Here is an 11,503-nt window from a genome sequence, read left to right as displayed (position 1 = left end):
TGCTACTCAGGCTTTTCCTTGTGATGAGTGTAGTATGATAATTGAAAAAAGTGCCGGGAGTAATGCCTTTAAAATTCAATTCAATGGGCAGTATGTTGTTGTCCAAGGTGCCAGTTCAGCTCTTTATGCAACTGGTAGTGAGCAAAATGCTACATTGTTTTCCATCTCCATTTCTACGAAGGGTGGTCTGCGACTGGTTGCTGATACTGGAATGTATGTCACCTACGATTCCAGTGACAACAGCCTGAGAGCTACTGCTGTCGATCAAAATGGTGCTGGTACTATTTTTGGCATTGCTTTCAAGCAAACTGCTGATGGATTATCCCTGTATATGCTGAATGCAGATTCTCTGAGTGAGTGTGAACTTGCCATGGCCTCGTTTATATGGCAACTGACTGGTGGCTTTTTCCTTGCAATTGGTTTAGGTCCTTTCATTTCTACAGGAAAAGTCGCGCCTGGTATCTTAGGGCTCATAAAAAGTAATCCAACTGCTTGGAAAGCTATACAAGGTTTAATGAATGCCATTATATCTGGAGTTGCTCGCACTGGAACTCTTGTCGCTTCATTGCTTGGTGCTATTGGTGTGCTCTATCACGAAGGTCTCCTTTGGAAAATCTTCAAAATAATGCTGAAAATTTCTATATGGATTGCTGCAACATGGGCCCTGGCTAAAATTATTGAATTCGTTTTCCTTCCTGAAGTCGAAGCAGCTGAGCTTTTAGCAAGTTTTACTATATGGAGTGTGCAAACAACCATAGCTGGACTTGATGTTGGTCAAGCTTGTAATTAATTAGCACAGGCTGTTTTTACAATGTAATTTGTGAACTCTGTTACATTTCCATATACACAAAGCCCTTTTTTGTAATATTTTCAAGTTATAGATAGTGTGCACTGCTGCATTTTTGTACCAGTTAGTTACTATATTATTATGCATCCCTCTTCTGTAATATTTTAAAGTTATAGATATAGTGTGCACTGCTGCATTTCTGTACCAGTTAGTTACTATCTATTTCACAAGACTATTTTGATCAATTTATATACATCATTAAGTACGGTAGTAATTAATAGTAGGGATCAGTACTTAATAGTAGAGATCACAAAGGTTTGCATTTTTATTAATGCATACTTCATAGATATTGATAGCAACAAACTATTATATATACACTGACAAAGAAAAGCAAACAGTGTATAGTGATACAAACAAGAATTTATATAATTTCAGTGCTCAAAAATAACATTCGGAAACCAATTGGGCAAATTGCAACATATAATTATATGAAAAAAATAGTAAATCCCAGTAATTTATTGTCAGCTCGAATTCATCCTGAATCAGAGAGCTGCAATATATACCCATCTCAGAATTCTGGCAGTTCCTAATAGCACGGATTTCTACAAAACAATAAACATATTATGTGTTCAGGGACATCATACCAGCATACTTGCAGAATGACATAAAGCATTTTGAGACACCACTAAGGGAGCTAATTACAATTGGAATGTCTTCATATATTATTAGTATAAGTACTGTAGCCAGGGGTGGATCTAGGAGCTGGCAAGGGGAGGGGTACAAACAGGGTAAGTCCCCGGGGTAAGTTGTAGGTGGTTGGCCAAACCAGATTCCCTAGTTCAGTGCTGCAGTTTTGAAGCAGCAAATAATCACCTCTTAGTAGTGTCTCACACTGTGCAAAAAGTTTGATATACTCAGGTGCACATTAGTAAGCATAACTCAATTATACATTCAATTTACACAGGTATGTATGAATATGATATACTATAATTGTATATCCTGTGTATTACAAATTGGCTGCTATACACTGGTGTGTATACATCATGTGTACATATGTAATAGATATACACAATGTAGTATAGCTTACCACAGCTTGTTGGCATGGTTACGTGGGCACAGTACATACAGCTAACTTATTATTAAATTCTTATGTATTCTGTGCTATTTCTAAAGAATTTATGTATAAAAATGTAATTCAATAAACTGTAACACACACAACAACAGCTCCATTGTCATCCCAAGTGGCATTAATCTAAGCTTGCCTTTATGTAGAATTACATTTGTATAGAAAAAAAAAACATTAAGATGTTCCCTGTCACGGTGGCTTTTCTTCATCTACACCAGGCCTGACCCAGTTGGTGGTTGCTGTACATCAATTCAAGCCATACATGTAGTACTACTTTCACCAGGCTGCATCTGCCAAGACATAGTTATTTTAAAGAGCACATAGGCTACAATTACCAGTATAAAATTTATGGTACAACTTTATAACTGACTGAAAGAAACTGCAAAAGAACAGTTGTAAAGTTGTAAATGCTCAGAACAGTTGTAAAGTTGTAAATACTCAGACATACAGTACTTACCAGTTGTATGTCGTACAGCTTCAATTCTCTTCGCTGACTGAATCTGCAAAGGATATCAGTTGTTAGTGAACAAATGCTAGTGAAAACTTACCAGCTGTCCATCGTACACATGGGTACTCTCTGTTGAGTGAATCTGCCAAGGATATCGGTCATTATTATACAAAGGCCGTGGTCATACTTAGCAGCTGTCTGCCGTAAACTTGGGTACTCCTTGATGGCCGAATGATATTGATTGTTAGTGCACAAAAGGCTATTGCAAGTTGTCCACCATACAAAGACCATGGTCATTATTGTCCATTGAACAACTTGAGTATACTTTGCTGACTGAATCTGTCAAGAATATAAGCTGTTATTAGTATACAAAGGCCATGATCATACTTACCGATTGTCAGTCATTATAACTTCAGTACTCTTTGCTGACTGAATCTGCCAAGGATATCGGTTGTTAGTGCACAAAGGTCATCGTACAACTTGAGTACTCCCTACTGAGTGAATCTGGCACACTTTACTGGTTGAATCTACCATACCAAGAATATCAGTAGTAAGTGCACACAGGCTATAAGTTATGAGGGACAAAACTTTGCAAAACTGTGTAAAACATGACTTTAAATTCATAAAAATCTAGAGAGCATCATTATACATTACTGCACTAAGGTAATCACTATAATAACCTCAATGATTTCATCAATATAATATTATATAGAAAACTGTCAATATTCACAAATTTGCAAGAATTTCATCCCTCAAAAATTTCTAGCATTTGTTGTCATTTCATCGATGCTTTTTTAATTATACAGTATTTAGGCATACTTAACAGTTGTTGGTGGAACATGACTGTTGGAGTACATGACATCTATGCTTTTGGGTAATGTTGTACACCACATTTATAGCGCTACAGTACCGGGAACATTGGCTTCATCGTCATATCATACACAAAGTATTAGGAGGATCTGTACTTGAAAATTATTACTATATAAGGTAGGTAGTCAATTTAACTTTTAGGAACAGTATGTAAGCCACAGTGGTAGCTAGCAACATGCATACATACATTTGGCCAAGACTGTGATATTAATATAGTCACCTGTAGTAACACTAGTCACCTGGCTACTTGTTCTTCCTTAATAAATTTTGTTACAAAGGCCAGCTACCCAAACGTTTGATAGCACACACTGAAAGAACAAGTAGGCCTTACATCATATACATTTAGTACGGACTATTCAGGCATAGAGAAACGTGTAAAACCACTTGAAGCGAACATATGCTCACCTCTTTGATATGATTGGTTATAGTACCTATCTCTAATGAAAATTTTAATGAGCTGGACACATGCAAGTGCTGTTGTTTTCCATGAGTAATGGTGCACCGCAGTGCTGATTCACTGGGTAGGTGCGACCACATGTCTGCACATCCCAGACCAAACTCGTTTCTATGGAATTTTCTATTTAGCCAAATTTTCTGCTGACGCCTTCATAACTCTATAATGTTTAGCACTATGGGTATGATTTCAGTTAAGTCATACAAGAGACCAAAAAGTAAGCTGCATACTTTCGTATAGTGTGATGGAGACTTTAGTCTATAATAAAAATAATTCATTGTAGATTGGTCACTTACTACACACAGTGTAGAATTATTCACAGATTCTTTAACTATATGTATGTGATTACACCCAACATTCTTTGTTTGTGTACAGTCATGAACATCCATTGTAATGCCAGTTTACAGCAATGATTGCCATTTTACCAGACCACCACTGGAACGTGAAGCATGACAAAGTGAAACTTGACAATCTATGAGGTACATACAGGCTACTGTTGCTTCCTCCAAGAAAATTTTGTAGATCCTCTGAGGATGAATTATAGAGAAATTTCAGTAATTTATCATAATTGTCTCAAATGTTGATTCACTGGGTAGGTGCGACCACATGTCTGCACATCCCAGACCAAGCTCGTTTCTATGGAATTTTCTATTTAGCCAAATTTTCTGCTGACGCCTTCATAACTCTATAATGTTTAGCACTATGGGTATGATTTCAGTTAAGTCATACAAGAGACCAAAAAGTAAGCTGCATACTTTCGTATAGTGTGATGGAGACTTTAGTCTATAATAAAAATAATTCATTGTAGATTGGTCACTTACTACACACAGTGTAGAATTATTCACAGATTCTTTAACTATATGTATGTGATTACACCCAACATTCTTTGTTTGTGTACAGTCATGAACATCCATTGTAATGCCAGTTTACAGCAATGATTGCCATTTTACCAGACCACCACTGGAACGTGAAGCATGACAAAGTGAAACTTGACAATCTATGAGGTACATACAGGCTACTGTTGCTTCCTCCAAGAAAATTTCGTAGATCCTCTGAGGATGAATTATAGAGAAATTTCAGTAATTTATCATAATTGTCTCAAATGCTGATTCACTGGGTAGGTGCGACCACATGTCTGCACATCCCAGACCAAACTCGTTTCTATGGAATTTTCTATTTAGCCAAATTTTCTGCTGACGCCTTCATAACTCTATAATGTTTAGCACTATGGGTATGATTTCAGTTAAGTCATACAAGAGACCAAAAAGTAAGCAGCATACTTTCGTATAGTGTGATGGAGACTTTAGTCTATAATAAAAATGATTCATTGTAGATTGGTCACTTACTACGCACAGTGTAGAATTATTCACAGATTCTTTAACTATATGTATGTGATTACACCCAACATTCTTTGTTTGTGTACAGTCATGAACATCCATTGTAATGCCAGTTTACAGCAATGATTGCCATTTTACCAGACCACCAATGGAACGTGAAGCGTGACAAAGTGAAACTTGACAATCTATGAGGTACATACAGGCTGCTGTTGCTTCCTCCAAGAAAATTTCGTAGATCCTCTGAGGATGAATTATAGAGGAATTTCAGTAATTTATCATAATTGTCTCAAATTATGGCTGATCTCATATCACTCACTGGTCTGGTTTCATTTAGCCACCAGGGTATAACCAGAAAATGCCAAATTCAAGTATTTTAGTCATCATAGTGTAAAAACAGTGTGTGTGTGTCCGTGTGTCCGTGTGTCTGTGTGTGTGTGTGTGTGTGTGTGTGTGTGTGTGTGTGTGTGTGTGTGTGTGTGTGTGTGTGTGTGTGTGTGTGTGTGTGTGTGTGTACTGTGTAGCATTAATATTTATTATGCATATGTGTGTGTGCATTTGCATGTGTGTACTGTGTAGCATTAATATTTATTATTAGGGACCCGCCGATTATGCTAGCATAATTTTGAGCATGATAGGTACCTAAAAGCATTGAGCATAATGCCAGCATAATAGGTTAAATATTTGTACGATAGTGTAAACTCTTGCTGGGAAAATGACAATTGCAAAATAAGATCAATATACTCTAATAGAGCAGTCAGTAACTCTAATAGAACAATCATCAAACTGATTGTTCTATTAGAATATATCGATCTTGTCTCTTACATGCAGGCATGCAGCAAGAATTTATTATTTGTGTTCCAGCCACTCATTTTTTTCTTTCTATATAGTGTTAAACTAGTAGCAAAGCATATGAACTAAGGCATGAACATTGAGCATAATCGAGCACAATAAGTAAATATTGAGCATTAATTTAAGCATAATAGGTGAATTTTTGAGCAGTGCAGCATAGCATAATAGGTAAAATTATGAGCATAATCGGCGGGTCCCTATTTATTATGCATATGTGTGTGTGCATGTGTAATGTACTGTAGCCTACCTATACACACATGTAGGCTCACTTATCTCGTTCATAAAAAGGATAAGCTTGATCACTGATGTAAGTTCCAGGGGAGACCACAGTTTTCTCCTGCAGTGTAGCCTTCTCCATCACATCGTGTAGGTACCGTAGAAACAGGAGTACACACCATAAAACTTTCAGTAGCCACCCACACTATGAATAGGAATACATATATACATGGAATCCTTGCAGCACACTAATCCCTATAAACACTGTAATCAACTAGGATGACCTTCACACATACCCATACAAACATATGACACTCAGTTACTGTAGTAGCCCTACGTGGAATTTAAAAAATCGATGCACTAAAATTTTCTCCAATTTCCTTCTTCTATAGCTCATTTAAATTGCCATGCACTACTTTTCCAACAAAATCTGAGGTATCTATCATGCATCATGAGATATGTCTTTTATTGCATTTCACAATACAAAATTTTGTTACACCAGGTTGGTTGGGTCATTGTGGTGCCAAAATTTCCATGAATTAGATCATTGTGCTCATAGAGGGTTGCTCTACACATATCACACCTGAAAAGTTACCAGACACAAAGTAGGCTGTACACAATAATTAATTTTACAGAAACATATTGCACATACTTGTTAGCTGTCATTTTAGCCAAGAGCAAACAGTTTGTACAATGATTGTTTTACAGTATACAGTCAAACCTCTCTAATGCGACGCTCAATGGGAGCCATAGATTTTACTGAATAAATGAGGTTGTTGGATTATCAAGTCACCTCTGTAATCCGACATTATACAATATGTCAGATTATGCAATAAATAACAGGTAAAACAGATCACACAATGTTTTTAACATGAATTAATTTCAGAATTTGTATGTATTACAGCTTTTTTCTATTACTGTCAACCAATTAAATACTTTGGTTGCTTAAAAATTATTTTCTGTGATTATTCTAATGCCGCTATTATTCTCTGTCAGATTACAAAGGTCAAAAACAATGCATTTCCAAGTCTAGAGAATCAAAGTTTGTGCCGGATTATGGGGTACAGAGTTGTCAGATTACAGAGGTTGTTTTCTATACAAAAATGTTGGTAAATGACATTTCGGTCGGATTAGAGAGGATTCTGGATTATGCAGGTGTTGGATTAGAGAGGTTCGACTGAATATACAATTACTGTTTTACAGAGGACACCTGCATAACCTGGACACTTAGTTGAGGCCCCAAAGTACCAGCTTTTACATGTAAACTGACCTGGAAAATCAGGACATCTTAATAATCAGGACATTTTTGGTTGATCCCAAGGTGTCTTTAATACACAGGCTCCACTGTAATGAATTTATATTCCATTTTGAATATCAGGACACCCTCCTATCTCACATAGCTTGACCAACTTTTTCAGGGGAAGTTCCACTGCTTGGTGCAAATTGGCAAAACCATTCTCTTCTTACTGTTTAGGTTCTGAGACTATTATACTTTAAAATGTGGCACAGTGTTTGCTTGAACACAACAGGATACAAAACAAGCATGTTGCTCAATAGCGAAAGGCTTAGTCAGTCTGGCTATGCAAGATTTGTTGGACTCCTGAACATACATACAAACTAAATCATCTGTACATAATACTTGATACATCACTCTTAACCTACACTTCGATGGTGGTGGTCTATCAAAGCGTCGTACCAATGATGGTGACTGGCTATACAATATGACACAGTGGGACATACAAAATGACACAGCGAGACATACATTATGACACAGTGAGACACATAATATGACACAGTGGGGCTAACATGTGCAAAAGCAGTGATGTCATGCTTAGAGGTGTGTCCAGAATGAGTGCGACTATTCAAACTGGACCACACCCATTTTTCTCCCTACAAAGATAAAGTGGTCTAGCCAGGTGAGACTAGTACATAAAGTATAACATGCTTAAGTAATCTGTAAAGGACAATACAAACATATCATAGATCCTTTACACTCTAAGGATCTATGAACATATCCACTCACCAAGAGGAATGTAGTAGTGAATGTAGTATTCACAGCGGAATCAACACTAATAACTAACTAGTTACTGTCTGTCCAGTTTGCCACATAACTGTAGGAATTTGCGCGGTGGTCTAGGACGATGAGCTCTTCCAGAGTATCAAATCACGTGATTCGTAAGTGTTCGAATTTATAAGCAACACTAGTTTTACAACCGGATACGGTTAGACCTCTTTTGCCGAGAGCTCAGACTAGCAGTGTGTGAAGTCTAGCGCAGTTCTTTTCATCCGAGTTTTTATCGATGATACTTTGTTTCATTGCGCACTGTTCTATCGGGTCGGAGGCACTTTTATGTGAGCACCGCCTCCAGAGGTGAGTCAGTGTAGCATTAATGTTCACTTCTTATTGCCGTGGTGTACTAAATATTAATCTTTTAGGTGTTAGCTAGACGCGCGTAGTTGTATCGCTCTCAAGACTAGGTCAAGGCGTCGTGCGCCACTAGTATCACGGTAAGCGTACATGAATTGTGCGTGTGGTTCATTAAAGTTTCTGTTTATGTAGTTTTGTCTTTAGGTACAAAATCACATTTAAAAGGTTTGTTAGTTTACTTGTTGTCTATACTGTTTTACGGGCTGATGATTCAATGCAGGTATTGTATGGAAGTTGCTTTGGCGGCATAGTTTGCTGCATCATGCACTGACATAATAATAGCTTGGTAAGGTCACTCCATTTTGTTTTTATGTTTCTAGTCATCTGAAGTTTAATTTTAGATGCGGGCGGGCGGAATTCAGCAACAAAGCAATACTGAAGTGACTGCTCAATTAGAGTATTTTTGCGATTTTCTGACTGTTTTATTAGAGTATATCGATCCGTACTATGCACTATGCTCATTTCTTGTAGGTTTTCACTGATAAAAGACGTATAGTAAGACGTAAGCAGTTAGATTTAGCATGTTAATAGCAGCCCAATATTTGTTTCTGAAATCCAGCTTTGTCGAAAATCTGATGCGGGCATATTCCCCATGCATTTCTGAAATTTCACTTTCTGTAAAAAAGGATGCGGGCGGTGGACCAGAAACATAATTACCAATTGGAGTGGCCTAAGCAGTAGTGCTTCTTTCTTGCCAGCTTTAATTTTTCTTTTCAATGATTGTGGCAATGGAACTGCTGCTGCTTATTATGATTGCACAGCATTTCAATAGTTACAGGTATGTCTGTTGTCGTATTACTGACTAACTATTTTAAAGTATTCATTTTGTAGGGCTGAATTGTAGAATCACATGCTACTGATACTTCATTGTGTAGATGCCAGGCACATGATCATGATTGAGTTAACTGTGTTTACGCAGTGAACAGGTATAATAGCTTTTCATAATTGTCTATTGGAGAATACACCTTTTCTATTGTAGAACAGTGTGTGGAGTTTAGGAGATGTGAACTAGGAAGAAGAATTATGTCCACACATGTACATCTGGTGAATTTATCAGCTTCGTTTCATTGGTAAGGCCACAAAAGAGCATTTGAATCATTGTTAAGTGATTTCTTTTGTCTGTAGACGTCGTTTGATGATGAGACCTATATAGAAGAAGAATGATGTACCTGCTACTTTTATCAAAGTGAACACTACTGGACACATTTCATGTTGTTTACTCAATGTTGTACAATTTTAAATTTTTTAATATGAAACCTCTAATCTTATAATAGTAAAGATATTCACATCAGATATACTACATTGAGTTACACCACAATTATACATTGGTGAGTATATCAAATATGTATTTCTTACATATGCACATATTATACTTATGTAAACAGAGGTTATACACGTGGTTAACCAGTAGTGTATAAGTCAATTATACTCATATATTATACATAGCAGTGTAAATGGTATCTATACACAGGTACAACCATGGTGTATAACAGATGTGCCACACATGTGTATCCTTGGTGTATATCATAATAATACATCAGTTATACACCTATGTATTTCAAATGTTTTGCATGGTGTCACTGTTGATTTTTGCCATTTTGGCCTTTTCAGATGGTTGTGAAGTCTTAAAAAGCTGTTTATAAGGCTCTGAATGTCTTAAACAACAGCAATACAATAATTATTTTAGAGGCACTTAGTAAGGACGAAGGTGCTGGGTGACAATCTTACAGGTAGTTTAACTTTTGTTTGTATTGATTTCAGATGAATTTGTAGTAAAATGTGCATATTTTCATGAGTTGGTGAACTGATCTTGGTAATTATTTGGAGAAGACAAAATTTGATTCAAGGAGGGATCAGCACCACAATGGCATCACTTTGTACTAGGCCCGCATCAAATATTCCAGCATAATAAAAAGCACAATAGGATAGAGTACTATGCCAGCATAATGCTAGGTAGATATTTCAAACTATAGAGTTTAATTCCTTTAAAATAAATTTATACTCCCTAATAGAACGGTTGGTGAAACATGAAAACTGCAATAGAGGCACTCAAATCAAATGTACATGGCTCTATACTCTCTAATAGAACAGTCATTTTGTAGTAAATACTTTAATAGAGCATTCACTGACTACAATGTTCCAATATTACTGTAAGAAATGTTGTTAACCTAGAAGCATAATGCAAGAATAATGGGAACACTAAAAGAGCATAATATAGGTAAAAAATTTGGGAAATTCCTGAAAGTGTTTTGGGCAAAATTTTGAGCATATTTGACTCAGGCCTACTTCGTACACTATTTATCCATCAGTAGGATCACCAGTCCCCTTCACTTTACTATGTATAATTGATACACCAGATGCTAGAAGAATTGAACAAGGCAAACTGATCTTCCAACAAATAAAGACATATACTTTTCTATTAACAAGGATAGTGATGGTGAAGGTCATATCGATTGTACTGCCTTTGTTATTGAAGCATCTCTAGGTCAACCTTAACACACAGGTACAGTACATCTTTAGTTCAATCTTTATCATGTGCTGGTATAGCTATTGTTGATATGATGCTAATTTTTGCTGACGCTTAACATCCACCAGTGATCAATACCATTAAAGAGCTAAATTCCCTTACGCAGCATTTTTACAAGTTCAATGAAAATTGATAAAAGACATGAAGTTTTGGAAAACAAGCATTAAGTTATTCCATAAGTTTTTGCCGGAAATGCTTGCTAGGACAGAAGCTGCTAATCTTTACTCCTGCATGGAGTGTTAAGACATTATAAGCAACTAGAGGTCATTTCTCAAACATGTAATCACAAGAGTCATCAAGCTGAAGAAACTACAGCATTAACAAGAAGTACAGAATCGGACATCAGAATTTTACCTATAGTAGGCATTCCAGTATCCGAGATTTTTTAATAAAAGAATTCTCCGTATATTGAACTCTGGCACAAAATAACAACTCGTGTTTAACGTGGGATTGCTCCGTCG

General features: G+C 36.6%; 2 long non-coding RNA genes across 8 annotated transcripts; one reads left to right on the top strand and one right to left on the bottom strand.

Moving 5' to 3' along the window:
• Positions 1-1,916: 1,916 nt before the first annotated feature.
• On the bottom strand, positions 1,917-10,008 carry LOC136244890 (uncharacterized). 5 transcript variants are annotated; one of them, XR_010695626.1, is made up of 7 exons: positions 8,111-10,008; positions 7,750-7,799; positions 3,982-6,292; positions 2,753-2,888; positions 2,462-2,700; positions 2,371-2,413; positions 1,917-2,203 (listed from the first exon to the last, which is right to left on the bottom strand). It is a non-coding gene; the product is annotated as an uncharacterized lncRNA (long non-coding RNA). The 5 variants fall into 5 exon arrangements; XR_010695624.1 differs by adding an exon at positions 7,358-7,431 and having other exon boundaries at positions 2,753-6,292; positions 8,111-10,007; XR_010695627.1 differs by having other exon boundaries at positions 6,119-6,292; positions 8,111-9,135.
• Positions 8,253-9,793, top strand: LOC136244889 (uncharacterized). Of its 3 annotated transcripts, XR_010695622.1 has the most exons (8): positions 8,254-8,458; positions 8,524-8,595; positions 8,648-8,680; positions 8,736-8,801; positions 8,857-9,293; positions 9,347-9,441; positions 9,495-9,585; positions 9,641-9,793. It is a non-coding gene; the product is annotated as an uncharacterized lncRNA (long non-coding RNA). The 3 variants fall into 3 exon arrangements; XR_010695621.1 differs by having other exon boundaries at positions 8,253-8,458; positions 8,648-8,801; XR_010695620.1 differs by having other exon boundaries at positions 8,736-9,293.
• Positions 10,009-11,503: the final 1,495 nt, after the last annotated feature.

The sequence above is a fragment of the Dysidea avara genome, chromosome 14, assembly GCF_963678975.1.
Source record: "Dysidea avara chromosome 14, odDysAvar1.4, whole genome shotgun sequence".
Lineage (NCBI taxonomy): Eukaryota > Metazoa > Porifera > Demospongiae > Dictyoceratida > Dysideidae > Dysidea > Dysidea avara.
Note: the sequence above shows the minus strand (reverse complement) of the source record. Positions and strands in the feature narration are given on the sequence as shown.